The 19566-nt window shown below is 45.4% G+C and overlaps 1 protein-coding gene across 3 annotated transcripts in view; it reads right to left on the reverse strand.

Annotated features, from left to right (window-relative positions):
- Positions 1-19566, reverse strand: part of Slc1a2 (solute carrier family 1 member 2) — a 138024-nt gene that overhangs the window by 82947 nt on the left and 35511 nt on the right. Inside the window, exon 1 of one of the 3 annotated variants that reach the window (XM_048788592.1) lies at positions 15896-15915. The exons of the other annotated variants lie outside the window; for them this stretch is intronic. The gene's annotated coding sequence lies outside the window, so the exon portion shown is untranslated. Of the gene's footprint in view, positions 1-15895; positions 15916-19566 lie in introns of those variants that run through there. 3 annotated transcript variants of the gene reach the window in all.

Below are 19566 nucleotides of genomic sequence, written 5' to 3' on the forward strand. Positions count from 1 at the left end.
CTGTCTCAGGTGCTGCCTGCAAGCAGAGAGGGCTGCACTTATCCTGTAACTCACCTCGTGGGCACGTTTCACTACGTGGTGTAGACTGAGATGGCTGCAACTGAGATCCTGCATGGCTAAACTATCCTGCATGAGAAATAAATGAGAACTTGGGGCCTGGGACGAGTGACATGGGGAGGAGAGAGGAGGGAAATGACCAGGGAGCAAGAGGTCCTGTCAACATGGTGGGGAGGTAGGTGGCTTCCTGATGGCAAAGATGCCCAGTGGAAACTATCCCAGCTGGTGGCATGACCAAGGGATGTCAATAATAATAATAACAACAAAAACAACAATAACCATTTTGAGACTGACCCTAAATTTATTTATTTATTTGTAGTGCTGGGGATTGAACCCAGGGCCTTGTGCTTGCGAGGCAAGCACTCTACCAACTGAGCTATATCCCCAGCCCCTGTTCTTTAAATTTTAATATCTTATCTCCTTGATTTCAAGGCAGTTTGTTTTTTGTTTGGGGGTTTCTTTTCTTGTTTTTTGTTTTTTGGGTTTGTTTGTTTTTAACATTGCTGAGATTGTGATGTATATTATGTTCAATATACATCCAATAAACTGTTTCTTTTTTTAATTCCAAAAAACTATTATTGAAATTCAAGCACAACTTACAATCAAGAGTGATTTAGTATGGAGCAAATGCATTGAAGAATCTCCTGAGAGAAACAGATGAGGCTGCCCTGATTTCCTCCTTCCTGTGTCTCCCAGATGGTAAAGCTGCCACTGTCCCAGCTGTTCATGGAAATGCACAGAAGCAATGTGCCCACCTGCGCATCCTCCAGGGTGACCAAACACTGCCTCTCCCAGGAAGGCTTTCTGGCTTACCTGAACTTAACTTAACTCCCCTGTTACTCTGTGTGATATCATCTCTGCCCCCCTGTAGACTGTACCCACCATGAGGCCAGAATGGGACCATTTTTCCCTCACTGCTACATTACTGTCTAAGAACACAATAGAAACTTCAATAAATTCTTGCTACATGAATAAATGTAAGTCTCTAATAGACAGAAGATAAATGTTTGATTTCCACTCCAATGATCATAAGTTTTTCAATCATCCTTAACAAACATAGCCAAGTGCAATGGTGGGCATGAACTAGACCTTCAGAAAAGGAGAAAGTCTTGTCATCTGCCTACCATCACTGAGCCATGTTGACACTTAACTGCATGTTAAATAATATTTAGGCATTTACTATTATTTGTGCTTTTTGCCCTGTGAGCTCCTGATGACTCTTTCTTGCTCCTTTTTGAATTACAAACCAAAGCCTCATGTAAAAGGATATTAAGTAGATAAAGAACATGACCACAGCATTTAGGGCAAAACTAAAATACCTTTGAAACTTTAGGGAAGGAAGAGTTCAACAGACAGGGGTATTAGCAGAATGCTACTTATTATTAGTGTTCTCTGAAACCCCATGATCCTATCAACCACTGAGAACAACTTCACAACTAGAAACCCTTGGAAATAACTGGAGGCATTTTTAGTTGTTACAACTGGGGGAAGAAATTATACTGGTGGGTATTAACCAGGATGCTGCTAATCATCCCCCACAACAAATGTCAACAGTGCCAACAGAGAGAAATCCTGCCCTAACAGATGTCAGAGGAGGCAGAAAGACCATGAACAGACCCTGGGCAATTCCTCCCACCTCTCCCCTGACTACCTCACACTTGCCACTCAGCCTCACATCTGAGACTGTGTGTCACCTACCGAGATGTTTGTCCAATCCCACCTGTAAACAAATACCTGCCAGAAGACAGGCCTCACCAGAAACACCACACATCTTCTGAGGACTATTTTAGCCTAAGATATATATTCTTCTCATATTTTAACATTTCTGAAATTGTAGGATGTCTTATAATTAATGTAGTTTCCTAAAAAAAAAAGTGGGGGGAAGAATGCTGTCCTGAAGTCAATGGAACCTCTTAGAGGTGATTACATGTTATATAGTATGAAACATAATGGTTACCTAGGAATAAACACACAAAGATGATGGAGAATGATACAAAATCTGTTTGATTCCCAAGGATAACACAGGCCTTCAAAGAATTCCTCCCTTTCGCAGGCTCCTTCAGCCAACTGAGTTCTTATTTTTCTGCCTTGTTGATAGAAAGGCTTTAAGCATAGACTTTACCCTCAGGATGAGACTTTACCCTCGGAATGAAGCCATGGGGGCTTACTTTTAAAACCTCTGCATCATGGGCCCTGGTCTCCTTCCTCTGACCCTTCTCCCCACATTTACACTCCCTATCCCTTTTTTTGCTTTAACTGACACCAATTCAGGTGGGCAGCACTTGGGGCAGACTGAGGCTCACCGGGGAAGATGCACCATGGATCCTGCTTGCACACGGGCTTTGGAGGGAAGCCGGTCACAGGTCCAGACTAACACCCTCTCTGATTGTCTGCTTGGACAAATTAGGCCACTGTGGGCCTGGGATCTCTGTATGAAAGGTGGTGACGCTTTCCACCAACTGCTGTTGTTTCTCTTTAAATATAAACAAAATAATCATGCAGCATACACAGTGCATGGTCCACTGCCCTTAACCGTTGGCTTGGTCTCCAGAGCAGACTCTGTAAGATACCCGGCCACCATGATTCCAAAGACCCTGTAGCACTGTCCTCAGCCACGCTGCAGGAGTTCCTGAGCAGATGAAATGCCACTGAATACACCCGGATGGGGACCTCCATGATTTTTTTTTTTTCTCCAACTTTATCCTCATGAGCCTATCATCAATGCACATAATATCACTAAAAATTGACTTTTAACAGAAATATTGTGGAAATGTGCTGCTTTGGTCTATCAGATTTCAGGGGATAAGGTTATTCTTAAACCACTGGTGTCCCTGGATTACAGAAAGGCTTAACTGGAGAAAATTCACTCATGTTTCTGTGCTTTTCTGGCCAAGCACTGTGACTGCTGAGACTCAGGGCACCCCAGGGCTCACCTAGAGCCCTGCCCAAATGCCTTTGGTGGGGATGGGAGGGGTGCATTCAAAGACAGTACTTTGGGTTAGGAACATAATGTGTCTTTTCTCTCTGGAGAAGAAAATCCAAGGATACTTCTCAATCACTTCAGGGACTATAATGTCACTTTAGTCTTATGGCTTAGGCTGGTCTTAAAACATGTAGGGTAAGTAACTAGCACTGAGAAGATGCAAGTTTTCTGACAATTTGGAGAGGAGATGAAAACTGAGGAGAAATGAGGATAAAACAGCTTTTGTTCTTTCAAAACTTTCCCCAGGAAAACCACTGTTCACTTTATTACATAAAAATGTAGAAACTATTCTTCAAATATATATATATATAAAGTATTGTTTACTCAGGCAAAATTAACTTTTTATTCATTCAATTGCACATTTAATTGTAATATTATCTTTTTATAAAAAAGGTATGAGTTTTAAAAACTAAATTCAACCTATATTTAACTTAATTTTATGTCCCTACTAAAGCAGAAAATCTAAATTATTTAATCCCGAAAGGAGTGTTTTTTGTACAAAAAAGTGCATTTGGCCATCAGGGTAGCAGTATTAACCAGATTTTGTCTTTGGGGAAATGGATAGGAAGTATTATAAATCTGTTTGCGCACCTAGGCCTGATGACCCCATTTTGGGAATATGGTACGTGGAACAATCTCCAAGAAAAATAAATGCAATAGAGACAAAGATAGTCATTGCAGCCCTATCTCATAAAAATGAGAAAACTCAAAGCAGTCCAGTTCAACCACTGCCAAAAAGTTAAATAAATGACGGCAATTGTGCAGGAGATAGATCCATTAAAAGATGTCATTTGTCATCCATATTCTCATGTCATATTCCTGTGTGGCAACTGAGTGTCCACAGAGCTGAGCACAGAGCAGATTCTAGACCTGGTCCACACACAATTTATCTACAGACAGAAAAACAATACTCAGATTAGAAGGAGTTTAGAACAGGATTGCACAGTAAACAGTTAAAGTTCTTTTTCTTAAAAAAAGAGAGAGAGAGAGAGAGAGAGAGAGAGAGAGAGAGAGAGAGAGACGTAGCCTAAAAAACAGATATGGGACTAAAGCCACATAAGATGATCCTAAATACCTATTGTATACTATAATGAGAAAGTGATGCATCTATATTTTGACCATGTTTATCTCTGGTTGAAGAAGTTGCAAATGATTTTCCTCCTGATTTACACTTCTGCATATGTTAACAATTCACTGAAATGAACATATAGAATTTTTATAATCATGGTATCAATATCTTTTTTTAAATGAAACTGAACAAATCAACATTAAGGAATCTGTTTTAAATAGACAAAATAGAAGCTAAACAAGTCATTTATATTGTTATAAAAAATATTAGATTTCTCACAATTTTGCATCACCCAGGGCCAAGCCACTACAGAAAGCCCTCTTTCGGAGTCCAGCTTTTCCATACTCTCTGTGCTTTTTGGTTTCCTGAGTCACTGCTATCAGCAGATTCTTCCTCACTGATGACATTTTTGTGTGTCATCTTATTGGACTTCTGAAAATGGAAGCCAATGTGTAAAAGGATGGAACACTTGAACATTGCTCCAATTCTGGTAAATCCTCAGACTGTGCCTAGAACCTTGCATACATTCAATAGATTTTGTTGAGGGACTAAATGATCTAGGCCATTTTTTTTTCTAACCATGGAGGAGAAGGAAGAGGAATCTGAAGAGTAACTTAAAGGCAAGAGGGAGCTGGTGGACTTTTTATACCCACACTCTGAGAAATATTTTATAGGGTCCTGAGGATATCATTTGACCTTATGGATGTAGTAATACTAGAAACTACTTTTTCCACCATCAAAACCAAACCTGCTGGTTTTCCCACCACACCAACTGCAGGAAGAGTATGATATCACTCACACTTTTGCTTTGAATTTTTGGCCTGCAGAGCTTTGCAACAGGATAACCAGTTGACAAAATATTAAGTCATTCACTTCACCTTGTCTTTATAAATGGAAACAACAGGCAGATCTGGAAATCATGGATTTTTATCTAGACCCATTTCCTCAGCAGCAATTGATGAAGATGCTAACCTTTCAATCTCTAGAAAGAACTTGTAACTCAGTGCAGAAAACGTTCTCATTAAGGATGATGTCACACACCTCTGGGTGCTTAAGTTTTATGAGATATGACCCTGGGTGATGGTTTTGTAACATATACAACTTTTTTCTAATCCACCATTGGATGTATTATTAATGCATCATTTAAGCAGTCACTTAAAGAGGAAAAATCCCAGGTGGGAAGACATAAACATCACTGATCCTTTCAACATACATTCACTCCAAAGGTACCATGTGCCTGGCTCATGGTCAGGCACCAGAGTCCAGGGACCTATGCATTTTGTACACCATCCTGGGATCAGAGGCCTATTGTCTACAGAAGCATAAACAGATGGTGCTTCCAAACCTCCATGCCTTCTTTCTCTGATTCTCTATGTTCCTAAGGAAGATCTTCTATGTTGATGGAAGCTCAAGTCACTCAGCCCCTGGGCAAACCAAGTGATTTGCCACATGCCACAGGCACTTTCATGGTTGCCTTATAGTAACCTCAGCTGGTCCTTCCTCCCTGGTCATGTCTCCTCTTTCTCCTGAATGTAAAGTGCTTCCTCCCTTCTCCTCACCCCTCACAGCCCATCCCTGCCCACCCAAGACTCCTGACCTCATTCTTGCAGCTCCAGGGATGTGGGGACCGTGGAGTGCTGGAATGAATGCCATCTTCCATCATGGCCCCCTGTACCCCGGGGGAAACGTGTCAGGTGCTCTAAGTTTACCCAATCAGTGTTTTGATGTCAAAGAAGTCACAAACTGTCCTATTGATGGTTGATATTTGGCTTCAGATCCCAAGGTTGCCCAGCGTTTGTTTGAACATTGTGAAATTATGGGAGAAAAAGACCTCATCAGGATTATTTCTGGGCTTTGATGTCCCTCTCCTCTCCTTGAGCAAGAAACAGGGCTGTTTCCTTCCCAGGTTTTGTGAATTTCCACTTGCTATCCAAACAGCTCAGTGCTAAGCCCCGGATTCAGCTGCTCTGTTCCCAGAAGATCTTCCATGGCACCTGCTACCATTTCTCTAACCCTGTCCCTCCAACCACCATGATCATTAACCATGGAATCCGGGGAAGCCTTGCTCTTGACATTCAGCCCCACTGTAGGGAGTCTTTCATTTATAATTCCCAGTGTAAATAAAAGAAACTGACTCCTGTTAAGACCCTGAAATGAGCCAGCTTCTCATCTTCTGTGCTAAAATTCTAGCTTTAATTTATCCATGGATTTTGTTGAAGGACCCCTGTTTAAATGTAAAATTTAAGGACCTCTAATTAAATGTAAAATGCAAATCCCACTTGTTCAAGACACGTCTGGACACCAGGCCTTCCTGTGTCACCTTCAAAGTCTTCCCTGTGGAAGCACACATCATCTCTCAGAAATGTGTCCCTCAGATTATTAATCCCACAAAGGGCTCCTGGACCCCAAACTGAAGGGTGTCAAATAAGATTGGAAAGCACCCCTCACCCTTGGAGTAATGTGCATTAATGCATGGAAGGTTCTAAGAAGCCCCACCGTGAAGAAACTCACCAACTTCATTTAACCAAGCCAGACCCAAGGTTATTGGGACCCACAACCTGTTTCCTTTTGTTTTACTTTCATACATAAGCACTGTGTGCATGTTATGGGTTCAATGATCCAGGGTCACACTCTGAAGCAGTATCTGCCATATAAAGACGGAGCTCCTTAACGTAGCAAGGGTCCGGCCTCCTCAGCGTCTGCCTCGTCATTATCTCCTGGTCTCTGTTTCCCCCATCCCTTGCCAGCCATCAGAAACCCCATAATGGGACAACCTTTCAGGTTGAGAGAAGGGTAAGTGGGGTGAAGGACCTAGTTGGATCTACATCTAACTAAATGCTTTTGTCAAAAATTGCTAAGATTCAGATTGCCCTGTAGAATGATTAATCCGACCAAAGTTAGCACAGAGAATGGAGCTCAGTGCTCAACCAGGACGGGTGTTGATAAGAAAGAGGCCAGGAAATATGGGAATCATCATCCACCCTAGACGGCAGATGTCGGAGATATTTTGCAGGTGACCTGAAGGGGAACCCCCAAAGTGGAGGCTTTGCCTGATCCTCCAACCCAGAGGATCTGATCCACTAGAGTTCTCGCCATTTGTGTGGCTCTTTGTACAAGTTGTCTCAGGCCCCATGGGTGGCCCATTTCAGTCCCAATCAGAAATTTTCATAGGAGAACCTGCCCTGAGAAAGGATCGTATAGAAGTTGGTTCCTAGTTGCAGCTTTAAGTAAATATACCAGAATGAGGAGTACTGGAGCCTGCAGTGGACATCTTTAGGACTCCACCTGAGATTTCCATCCTACTTCCACCACTGCTGAGCTGTGTGACCTTGGGCCTGACAACTATGAACTTAAATACCTCATTATAAAAGGGATGCTTATAATAGTAGTAATAATGATAATAATAGCAGTGCATGGGACTGTTGTGAAAATTACATCAGTCAATATGTATAAAAGTGCCTGGAACAAATGTAACACAGGCTAATTTTTATTCTCATCATCAGGATTTATTCATTACATTAATATTTCTTAGGCAAAAATAACCATTGCCTCATGAATCCTTAAATTCTTACGAGCAATTTTGCTATTGAAATTGCCATTGGAATCATAGCAGATCCACAGGAAACTAGATTTTCTGGTCTCATATCTCCTTGGCAGCTTTGACTGCATTTGAATTCTAATTATGATATCTACTTCCTGTTTTGCTGACATGGGTCACTTCTGGATATTGATACTAGCTAACCTTCACAGGAGGCCTATGTGCCACGCATATTCTAAGTGCTTTACATGTTTTTGGCTTGTTGAAATCTTTCAGTAATGTTATAAGGCAGGCATACTGTTATCCCTATTTGTAGACAAGGAGAAGGCACAGAGAAGTCAAGTAACTTGCCCAAGTTCACACAGTAGACCCTTCAAGTCTGATTCCTGACCCTGTGCACGAAACCATTACACACTCTGCCTCTCTCTCACTGGAGGTGTTTGCCGTCTCTCCAGTAGGAATGCATAAGAAAAAAATAGGATGTTGGAGACACCAGGCAAGGCACAGAAAGTCAAACCATCTTTGGGTGTTGTGTAGAGAAAACAGTCCGTTAATCAATTAGTCAGGCTCAGCAGAGCCCAGGCTGACATTCAGCCCCAGCAGATAGTGCCAGGTTGCTCCAGACCTTGGACATCTGAATAGGAAGGAGGCCACAGCAAGCTGCTGTCTGGCAGCAACGAAGGATGGGGGCCAGGGGACAGCCTGAAGCCTAGGACACAGCAAAGGAGTGAAGCCGCTACACATGCCTCTTCTGGGTTGCCAGAGGATTCTGTATCTGTGAAACAGGGAGCTCATCAGAGGGCCACAAATGCATTTGGGATTCAGAACCAGAGGTGCCTAAGAGCCCATCAGGCTGTGGACTTGCAGGAGGCAGGTTCTCCGGGGACATCTCCAACTCATCTGACTCTATCTGGAAATGACAAAGAGAAGAACTAAGGCCAGGGCACTTCCTGTCTGGCAGGTGCTTCCCTGAGACCTTCCTGCAACCCTCTGCCCAAAATAAGGTAGAGAGAGAAAGCCACTTGCCTCAGAGACGTGTGACTGACAAGAATTGTGCCCAAGAATGAGACAAAGAAGGGAAAGAATTGCCCCCCCCCCCACGGTCCGCCCCCTACACGGCAGGTGCAGTTCGAGCAGGAGTGGGCGTTTCCACCTGTCATCCACTGACTCCTTCTCTCTGGAGGCCCAGCCAGGGGCACGGACGCCCAGCTGCACCAGAGAGACCAGGACCGCGGCGCGCTCAGCTGAACTTTCTGTTCCTAGCTAGGCGAGGTTGTCCAAGGTGAGAGCTTAGCAAGTATCAGAGGACAGACAAGAATAGGTGTCCCCGCACAGGCAGGAAAATGGGCAGGACGAGGTGCCCCTTGGCCAGAGGGCCCTGCTCGGCTTTTTATTGCTGCCACTCTGAGTACAGAGGCAACATTTAAGGCAGCTCTTGGAACAGAATCTGTCCCCTGTAGCCCCAAAACCACCATATGGGTCCCTGCCACAAAGGCAGAGAAGACAAACTCCCCACTGTTCCGGAGGTGGTGTCCAGACGCTGGCGAACAATCTCTCCAGTTTTATTTCAATAGCGGGGTGCAGGGTGGGGGTGGGGGTGGGGGTGCAGGGAGAGGTAAGCCACTCGAGGTTTCCCTTTGTGTTGCTCTCACAGACGTTTCTGGAAGGGGTCAGTTTGGGGCCAGCTCAGATACTGTAGTTAATAATATATCCCTGCTCATTAATATTCTGTGAATGTATTAAGGGCCTTCAGTCCATGACAAGGAAACCTCATTTACCCAGAAGTGGCCACAGTGGCTTTAGGACTCTCTAAGCCCTTGATTGTTTTCCCCCAGAGTTTTGGGGAAACACTGGGTACTACACAATCCAGCAAAGTGATGACTCACTGGGACAGTCAGCTGGAGTCTGAGTACCACCCGCTAGCCATGCACAGCAGGCAGGCGATCAGACGCCTCCGCGCCTCAGTTTCTTCATCTGTAAAATGCAGAGAACTATAATGACTCCGGCAGACATAGATTGATACAGGCAGAGCCTCATGACCGTGCCCAGAATACCATACGCACTCAAGAGAACTCAGCTACCACTGTGCTCACAAACTATGTTGTCATGGTAACAATACACAGGCATCGATTCCTCTGTGTGTGTGTTGGTGCAGGGCTCAGAGCTCAACGACTTCTCATGACTCCGTCTATAAGATAGCCTCATGAGACAAGCACCACACCCATTTTATAGATGAGAAAGTGGGGTATCAGAAGTCCACACCTGACCGATGGCAGAGCTGTCCTGGGACCAAGACCACCTGAGTGTGCAGTTAATGCTTATGCTCTCATTGTGTGGTTAGAACAAGACTAAGAAGCTTGAGAGAGATAGAGAGAGAGAGAGAGAGAGAGAGAGAGAGCCCTCTGGTCCCTCCCTCACAGGTAAAGTAACTCAAGCAAGAGATGATAAATGATGAAACTGTATCCAGTATTCTTTGTGCAACATCATGTCACAAACATCAAAGCAGATCGATCAGGAAATGGTTCTGAGAAGCCCACGGAATTACCTGGCCTTCTCCCTGAACTAAACATCATAGAGCAAGGGCATTCCTGGTTTCTCTGAGGCTGGGCTGCATCCATACTGTTAGGGCAACTCATCTAACCGTCCCCCACAGCCCTTGACATTGCTCTGTACACAATGTTGATCATTTGGTAAAGCTGGTTCAAGTACAGCCGCACAACTGGCCTTTCTTAGTATAAGAAGACTCCAAGGTCAGCATATCCAAGTTCAATTAGTATAGCATTCCCGAGCTATGGTCGGAATTCCCAGAGATTACACTTAAATTCCACATGTGGTATTGCTCATCTGGAAAACCCCTCTTCATCCTTCAAAACTTGCTCAGCTATCTCACATCTGTAAAGCCTTCTTTGACCACTTCCAACCCTTAACAGAACTAATGTTTCCCACTCCTGAACAATTTCTTCTTCATATTTGAAACTATTTCAAATTGTTGTAACACAGAGTGACTTGACATTGTAGGCTGTGTGTCCGTTAGTCTCTCCCATTAGGCTGTCACCTCCTCCATCCAGCCACCTACTCTTTATTGCAATTCCTTGAGAATTAGCCATGCATGTACAGTGTACCTCACTGGTTTTCGGGGTGAAAGGGTGATTTTGCCCCCACGGAACATTTGGCAATGTCTGAGGACATTTTTGATTATTAACACATGGGAGACAGAGAGGAGGGAAGCTGCAGGAATCTGGTGGGTGAGAGGCCAAGGACACCGCTAAATATCCTAGAGTGCACAGGACAGCCCTCCATGGTGCAGAGCTATCCAGCCCAAACGCCAGCAGTGCCAAGATCAAGGTGCATGGTCAACTCTGCCGACTTCATACATCAGGGCTCAGGACATGTTGCAAAATGTTTTTGTTCTCAAATATCTGGGAATTTGGAAGCTCAATGGGAGGATGACACTCCCCATCCCTGAAGATTTGCTTTGCCATGTGATTCTTTGGCCAATGAAGTCCCTTCACCTCATCACTCCTAGGCCAACTTGCTGCTTATGCCTATCTTGTGTTTGAGGCCTTTCTAGAAGCTAGATGGCTGTTCTGCCTGTGTCCACACAGGCCATCAGTGCTGGGGAATCAAAGCCCCTAGAAGTAACTCTCAACCAATGACTGACAGGTTTGGATGTGTAAATATCCAACTCCCTTGATCCCTGAGAGGATAACTCTGATTTACCTGTTTTCCAGAATTTGCCCATGGGAAATGGGATTTAACTCAAGTTTGCTGTGGAGTATAGGTAACTTTTTAACCCACGTTCTCCTGGCTGGCTTCCTTTCCTGTCTCACTTCCCCTCTGGTGTTTCTAATCCTCCTAAGTGAGCTACATATGCCTGAACCCTTGTCCTAGAAGCATCTCCTAGGAACCCAAACCAATACAGAATCCAAGTCACCCTTGTCACTTCCAAGCAGAAGTATTAAGAACCTTCCATGGTTCTGACATTACTCTTTTTCCCCTCTGCTATAAGAGAGGCACCAACCAGGTAGGGGGCTGTTTCTTCCACCTGGGTCCCATCAGAAGGAGACATGGGGAACATCTATAGTTGACCTGTAACCAATAAGTAACAGACATAATAAGCAAAATTTTATTGTTGGAAACTACTAAAATTTGGGGATGGTTGTTACTGCAGCATAACCTGATAAAAGCTGACTAATAGCTTCTCAATTCTAGGGAACCTTCTTAACTAACTCATTTATAGTAATCCTGTGCTACTTAGGTCCCCAATGACATTCTTCTTAGAGCAAAATCAGACAGCAGAACCCTGTCAGCTCCTAGAGTTTGGAGACAATTATTTACTTCCTTCCCTTTGTGAGTCTCTATAACTCACTGTGCCTTGTGCAGTGCTGGAGAGTTGATGAGCACCTATGGACTGCTGGGTCTGACCCTGAGCTGTGTGGGCTTCAGCGAGTCAGCTCAGGCCTGGTTGCTGTTGTGGGGAGACTACAGATGGTGGAGCTTGGCCAGAAAAGAATGAAAGTCATAGTCACGCTGCAGTTCCTCTCAGCAGGGGTGACCTTGGGGAAGTCCTTTCCCATCTGAAGCTTCCCAAGAGAGGATCTGACCCTGAGATGGAGCTCCATCCCAGCACTCAGCTTCTATGTCAACAGAGACCAAAATGAACTTGTTAGGAGAAAGGCTGCCTCATTCATTTTACAAATGGCTTGTTTCTTTTCTCCTCCAACAGATCAGAAGTGAAAGCCACGCCTTTCCTTTCCTCTGCCCTTGACCTCTACTGATTGGGAACCATGTGCTGTGCATCAGCTGGTAACTACTCCCAGAGGCTTCTCACCAAGTCTTGCACACTCACAATCAGCCTTGGCTATCTTTTCTATGTCTGAGTATTGCCTCCCATCATTCCTTTCCTGATAAAGTTTGACACTGGCTTTGACACTGACTGATGCTTTAAACTTCTACCCATGTATTCCAAGAGGAAATTTCACATTACCACCGCCAATGGAAAAACCAGTATCACTCGCCATTAACATAAGGTGGGCATGAAAATGACTGAGAGCAAGGACTTTCTACTGAAGAAGGTCCTTCTACTGAAGACCAGCTGAATATGGCTGTTTCTGCCTCCTGCTAGCTCTTTGTTAAAAAGGGAAGTTTAAAGCTATTAGGACAGTTTCAGAGACACAACAGAACCTAACCAAGGTTTTGTCTCTGTCATAATGAGAAAGAATGACAGAGAACTGAAAAAGAAATCATTTTCTCACCATGCTATACAATGGCACTTAATTTCTCGTCACAGTACCCAGTCACCTCGTGTGCTCCTAACGTCATCTTTCACTTTACCAGGGCATCCCTTTTGCACTTTGAGTAAAGCTATATTATTTCCCTGGATCCTTACACCTGTATGGTTGAATTATCGATAACACAGATTTTACAGCCTATCAGATGCAAGTTTGGTTCCTGCTCTACCAACTCTTAGCTGTGTAACTTTGGCAGTCACTACACCCCTCTGAGCACTTTTCTCATTTACAAAATGGGGAAAATCATAGTCCCAATCTCATCATGTGAAGGCCTTCAGACAATGCCCAGCCAATAGTCATGCTCAACCTGTTATGGGTATCATTATTATTTATTGTCACCAAATATGTGTGATAGGTATTTTTGATACCTATTCTACAGATGAAGGAAGTAAGACCCAGTTAAGCAACCCCTCAAGGCCCCACAGCCTTGCTTCTCCTCTGTATCTTGAATCAGGAATTTTTATCCCTGCCCTGTTTTATCTTTCCTAACTCCTCACCCTCAAATACAGAGCGCATTGGTCCAGGACATAGGCAATCAGGGGGAGCAGACTCAGGCCCAGTTCTGATGCTCCTGCCAGGTCTTTGGCCCCCAATATGTGCTGACTTGTCCTGAGGTTCACCTTTGTGGAGGAAGGCACATGAAGGCCAGGGTCTCACCTAACATCTCTTGGAGAAGCATCAGTGATACAGAGACCTGTCATTTACCTTGTGATAGAGAGGAGTGTGGAAATTGTCAGTCCTGTTCATTTTTAAAATTCCATTTATACACTTCCCCTCCTGATCTTAGTTATGCATTCCTTTGCATGGCCACCTGCAGAGAATACTCTAAAATTGCATAAAAGCACACATCTGGGGGACAACACACCACCTGTGTCACGGGCTTTCCTTCCCACATCCCTCTTTGGACCTCAGACACCAAGTTCTGCTCTGGAGTGGGCCGTGAGTGAACAGCAGAAAAGTGACAGGTCAAGTGTGTCACAGTCTTTGCCCCACAACCTTCTCAGAGACTGCAGGGGTTTGGTGATCAAGTATAGAGGGGTTCATTTCTCATGGAACTCAAAGGATGAAGAGGGGAGGATTTGACACCATTTTAGCAGAAATTTTGCAAGCTAGCCATCATCGTGACCCACAAGGTCTGAGTGTGTTTCGGGCTTTCTGTCCTTAGTCTAGGATTAGCTACAGGGTTCAAGGCCTCCTATCAGAGGCCTCTGACTCTCCCTGACCCCAAGTTGAAGCAAAACAATGTACAGAGAATGAATGGAACCCCCTTCTGGGGCTGGGAATGGAAAGAACAGGGGCTTTGGGGATAAGGGAGCTAAATCGTCTAAGGGACCCTGGGACAGAGGACTGAGGGGAGCTCTCCACCCACCACAGGGTTTCCCAGAGCACACCCAAGAGTCTCCAGCAGAGGCCCAAGCCAATGTTGGGAGGCCTGGGATAGGTGGAACAGACTAGAACAACTGCTCCACCTCCCCAGCATCTGCTGGACTCTGAATGGCTTGGATTTGGCCCCTCTGTTCTGCAGTAAAGGACTGGCTGGGTGTTCTCAGGAGGCTCGTGACAGACGTGGTGTAAAGAGCTCAGAGCTGTGGCCACAGACACCTGAGGTTGCAAAGTGGCATCTGCAAGAAGGAGAACATGTTCTCCTATTTGTGAAAACGGCTTTATTGATGCTTGTGACATTCCAAACATAAGATCCCCAGAGCCACCAGAGTGTGACAGAGCCACACACAGATGCCAGAAAAGAGTTCATCTGCACTTCAAGATTCCATTAATTCTGACTTTTCATTGACTGCCTTTTGTGCTCCACCCTACAGGCCACACAAGGCTGGCCTTGCCCAACAGATACTCATGGTGGATACCAGGGCATATGTACTGAGGGAGGTAGGACAGCCTGGTGGTGACCCAAATACATCACTAATGCCAACAAAACTCAGAACATGATACGAAGCTCCAGCCAGCAAAGCAAGAAATGGTCCATATGGAAATACAGTATCTGGAAGACTCATGGGAGACTCCTGAGAATGCCCATCCAGGCCTTTAATGCAGAATCTGATTGTTGAAAATAAGAATTAGAGATAAGTAAGGTAATTTTTTTTCATTTTTTGGACTAGGGATTGAACTCAGAAGCACTCAAACACTAAGCCACATCTCCAGGCCTATTTTGTATTTTATTTTCAGACAGTATCTCATTGAGTTGCTTAGCACCTTGCTTTTAGTGAGTCTGGATTCAAACGCACTATCCTCCTTGCCTCAGCCTCCCGAGCCGCTGGGGATTCCAGGCGTGCACCACCATGCCCAGCTAAGTAAGGTAGTATTTCAACAGACTCATAGCAAGTGAGGGTGAGAGGAGAGGACACTGAGGGGAAGCAGAAGGAGCAGCTTGGGCGAAGGCTGGGAAGAGAAAGTACATGCTACCTATAATTAGGTCGCAGGTCAGATGTCAGCCTCAATCATCACTAATGCTTACGATGTGCTTAAGCCACCGGCTGGGCAAAGGCTAGTTCAGAGCACCCACTTTCTTCTGCACAGCACCTCGATAAGAATACAGCATTATTAGCCTCAATTTTCAGATGAAGGAAAATGAGCTTGACCTTGCTGAAGGTCAAACGAATGATCGCTCCAGGAACCTAGCCAGGCCCTCAGAGAAAGTGATGGGGATGAGGCTGACCACAGGACATTCCTCCGCCCTTTCCTACTGACCTTTAGTGGCCTGCAGGATGCATCTAGGTGGGCAAGGACCGTGCTGAGTTGCGGTAAACCACCTTCCTCACCAGCTGAGGAAGAAGCAGGCCCAAGTCATGGCAAACTCTGGAGCCTGACAGGTGGAATTGATGGATTAGGAGAGAATTCCAACAAGCAGAGTCTGCCTTCTAAGCTCTCCAACCCAGACCCGTGAGAGGAGGGAAGGGCTCACAGGAGTGGCGATGTGAGAGGTGAGGACTGTCTGCACGTACCCAGTGGAGGCCAAGCAGGGGCACACGTTAAAACTCCCTGAGCCAGACGGTAACTCTTCTACTTCTTCTAGCATCTCCCAGCACACACGTCCTGCAATTTATTTGAGATATTTAGACTCAAATCCTCAAGTGCTTATTGCAAACCTATTCTCAATAACCAGGAAGGATCTAAGCCAGGACCAGCCCCAAAAACAAGAACGACACTTTAAGTGGCCTCCAGAAATTGCCAATTATAGTAATTATTTTGGTCTATAACCCTTCTGGAGTGCTTACCAGATGCCAGTGCTATCTTAAGCCTTTTACTTGTGTTAATTTATTTAATCCTTAATTTTGTGCAGTTGGGAGTATCTCCATTTTACAGATGGAGAAACTGAGGCACAGCGGGATTTCAGAAACTTGCCAGAGCTTGTTTAGCACATCTGCCTGGGGCATCTGGGCTCTGCCCACTATATGATCATGGTCAGAGGCTTGGGCCTGTGTGCAGCTCAGGGCTCCAAATTCAGAAGCTCTGAGGCCACAAAGCAGGGCTGAGCTATGTCTTTTCAGGGAGGGTGACGTGACAGCCCAGAGAGCACAAAGGGCCTCCAGTCACCGAGTGAGGAAAGGGGCATCCTGGGACCAGGGAGTGAAGTGTCACATCTGAAATGCAGGCCACCTCCTGCCTCCTGTCCCTCCTGCAGCTTCCTCTCACAGTCCCTCCTACTTTGAAGACCTTCCTTCAGACTTCCAGGCCCAGGGCCAAATGCAGCTCTTTCCTTAGTAGGGTTGGGCCCCTCATGAGTTGGGCAAGCCCAGCAGGATCACCACCCATGAGGATCTGCCCAAGACTGTGCCCATGGCCGGCCACAGAGACCAAGCAAGGAGCAAGGAAGCAGCTGACCCGGGCAGGAGGTGAGGCCAGGCTGTGGGTGAGGGAGGAAAAACAGAATAATTGGTCAGAGAAGCAGAACCAAGGTCAAGGTACAAAGTGAAACTAAATAGAAGTGGGGTGAAGACACGAGAAATTGAGTTGGTCTAAAACAGGTGGAGGACTGCAGGCTGAGCTGTATCAAGGTGAACTGAACAGCCATCAGTGATCCCATCTCCTGGGTGGGGGCTTTCAGAGCTACTGCAGCACAGGCAGGGGGCACACTTGTGTGGGAAATGGGCACAGATCAGGGACTAGCAAACACTAGAAACAGCATCCCAGAGTCAGATCCCCTAGGAGCCAGAGGCCACCAAAATCAGATCATGGGATTAATAAAAGCTAAAATTTAAAGCATTAACTCTGAGCCAGGCACTTTGCTAAATGCTCTGGGTAGATGATCTTAGTTATCCCTCATAGACAGTGGGTGAGAACGTGGGCTCCCAAATCAGGTCGGGTTTGAGTCCTGCTTCCTCCATGTCTTAGCTGTGTGATCTTGGACAAGTTACCTAAACGTTGTTTTGCAATTTCTTCCTGGGATTGACTTAGTATTTATGTCATTAGTATTTATAGTCATGATGAAGATTCATTAAAATAACAGTGGTACCATTTAGAGAAGAAACCTCAGTAACTTTAACAGTGATTGCTTTCACCAGCCACTGTTGGATACCACGAAGGTGAAGAACAGAGACTTCAGTGCTTCTTAAGAAGCAGGGCTAGAAGCAAACCCAGCCAGCCACCACGCCCACCCTTCCCCTCCACCCAGAGCAGCAAGGTGAAGAGAGGGCCCAGGTAGGAAGCCCAAGAGACACACAAGGGGGTCAGGAAAGGAGGGCAGGAAAGGGGAGCCTGGAGCTGTTTCCAAGCAGATCTCAGGGCTGCTGGGCAGTGCTGGAGAGAGGGCAGCTAGTGGGCCTGGATACTGAGCCCCAACAAGGTGCCAGACCCAGGGCGCGGGCTCTCTGGTTGAAGCAGCTACTCCAGCTAGGACACGAGAGCCGTGCTTGGACACCCCAGGGCTTGCTGCAAAGCCATCAGTGCCAGCACAACCTGCAGAGCTGAGGTATGACATCAGTGTATCACTGCACCTGCACAGGAGGGGGCCATGGGGGAGGGTGCTGCCATGGCAACAGGGAAGACCTAGTGCAGATGGCTACCCGTGAGCCACTGTTCTCTGTGCTTTGTCAGCTATATTATCATTCCCGTTCTGCAGATGACATCAAGGCACAGAAAAGTCAAGTAATATTCACAGGATCACACAGCAGATAAGTCACAGAGCCATGAACAGAACCCAGGTTGTCTGGCTCCAGAATCCATACTCCTACCCTCCAGGATCTATAATGCTCAGTCAGACTAGTCTCAGAAATAGCTAGATAACTAGGACTAATAACTTCCACTTGTCACTGGATCCTTGAGCAGTAAAATGTGTGGAGTGCAGGCAATTAAAAAGCTGAAAATTGGGAAAGTAATCGGACAATCCCAAATTGAGGAAATGTTTCTACAAAATAACTGATCAGTCCTCTTTGAAAGTATCAAGGTCATGAAGATATGGAGACACCGAGGAACCTCCATGGAGGCAGTGTGGAGGGACGATGGAGACAGGGCAGCTAAGTGCAAGTGGGGGAGCAGACAAAGGCCCTTCGTGGGAACACGGGTGGCATCCACATAAGCTCTAAGCAGCAGTATTAGCAGCAGGCTAATTTCTTAGCTTTGATCAAGGTTCTGTGGTTAGGTAAGATGGCATTACAGGCAGTTGGGCGGAGAGAATATGGGAATTCTATATATTATTTTTGCAGTTCTTCCACAAGTATAAAACTATCTCAAAATAAAAATAATTGTTACATTCAAATGACAAAAAAGTCCTAAAGCCACTGTCCTTCCCAGTGTATAAACTAACATGCTTGTTTTGCAATTATAATCAGATTACCTTGTTTCTACATATGCATGCAAATGTGTGCTCATCTTGATTTAACATTAAATGTGTTTTAAATTGTGAATAATAGTTTCTTTTTTTTTAAGCTGGCGATGCTTACATTGAGCAAGCTGGACCTGATTCAGCAGAACAGCACACTCCCACAGGCTTTGCTGTGCAAATCCACCATCTCCCTTTGGCTCATGTTCCCAGCCAATCTACTCCATCCAAACACACTGATGGCCGCTGCTAGGAAGGGCTACATCCTCCCGAGGTAAAAGGTCACACGTGGGCAGGCGTGAAGCTCCAGAAATGCATCAGGACTCTACACACTGAGGAATGAGAAAGCTAGGGAGACCCAACTGTCCTCACAAGGGTCAGGATGACTGAGAGCCAGAAGGATAAAGGAGAAATGGAGTTAGCAGTCTCCCTCCTACACAAGGTAAAACCCTCTCCTGCATTCACTTCTTTAAAACTCATCGCTGCTTTAGGAGGGAGAAGGCATTATTATCATACCCATTTCACAGATTAGGAGACTGATGAGAGGGTTTAGGCCACACAGCAAGTCAGCAGTGAGCTGGGGTTAGAACCTGGAAACCATGTGTCTCCAGAGACTGTAGGCATCTCTTTCTTCCAATCAATATTGGACTTGCAATCTTTGTCAAATCATCCCCTGGTTTGTCTTCAACTCCAAGAGTGGGACATGGAGGGAACCAGATAAAAGCCACAGAGCACAACCAGGGAACAGGTGCTCCCCATTCATCATTCCCTTCGGTCCTTTGAATGGGGAGCCAGGAACTCCAAAAGCTTGAGTAACTTGTCCATCAACCAGACAGCTTAGTGGCTTAAACCCAC

Source organism: Marmota marmota, unplaced genomic scaffold, assembly GCF_001458135.2.
Source record: "Marmota marmota marmota unplaced genomic scaffold, marMar, whole genome shotgun sequence".
NCBI classification, from domain to species: Eukaryota; Metazoa; Chordata; class Mammalia; order Rodentia; family Sciuridae; genus Marmota; species Marmota marmota.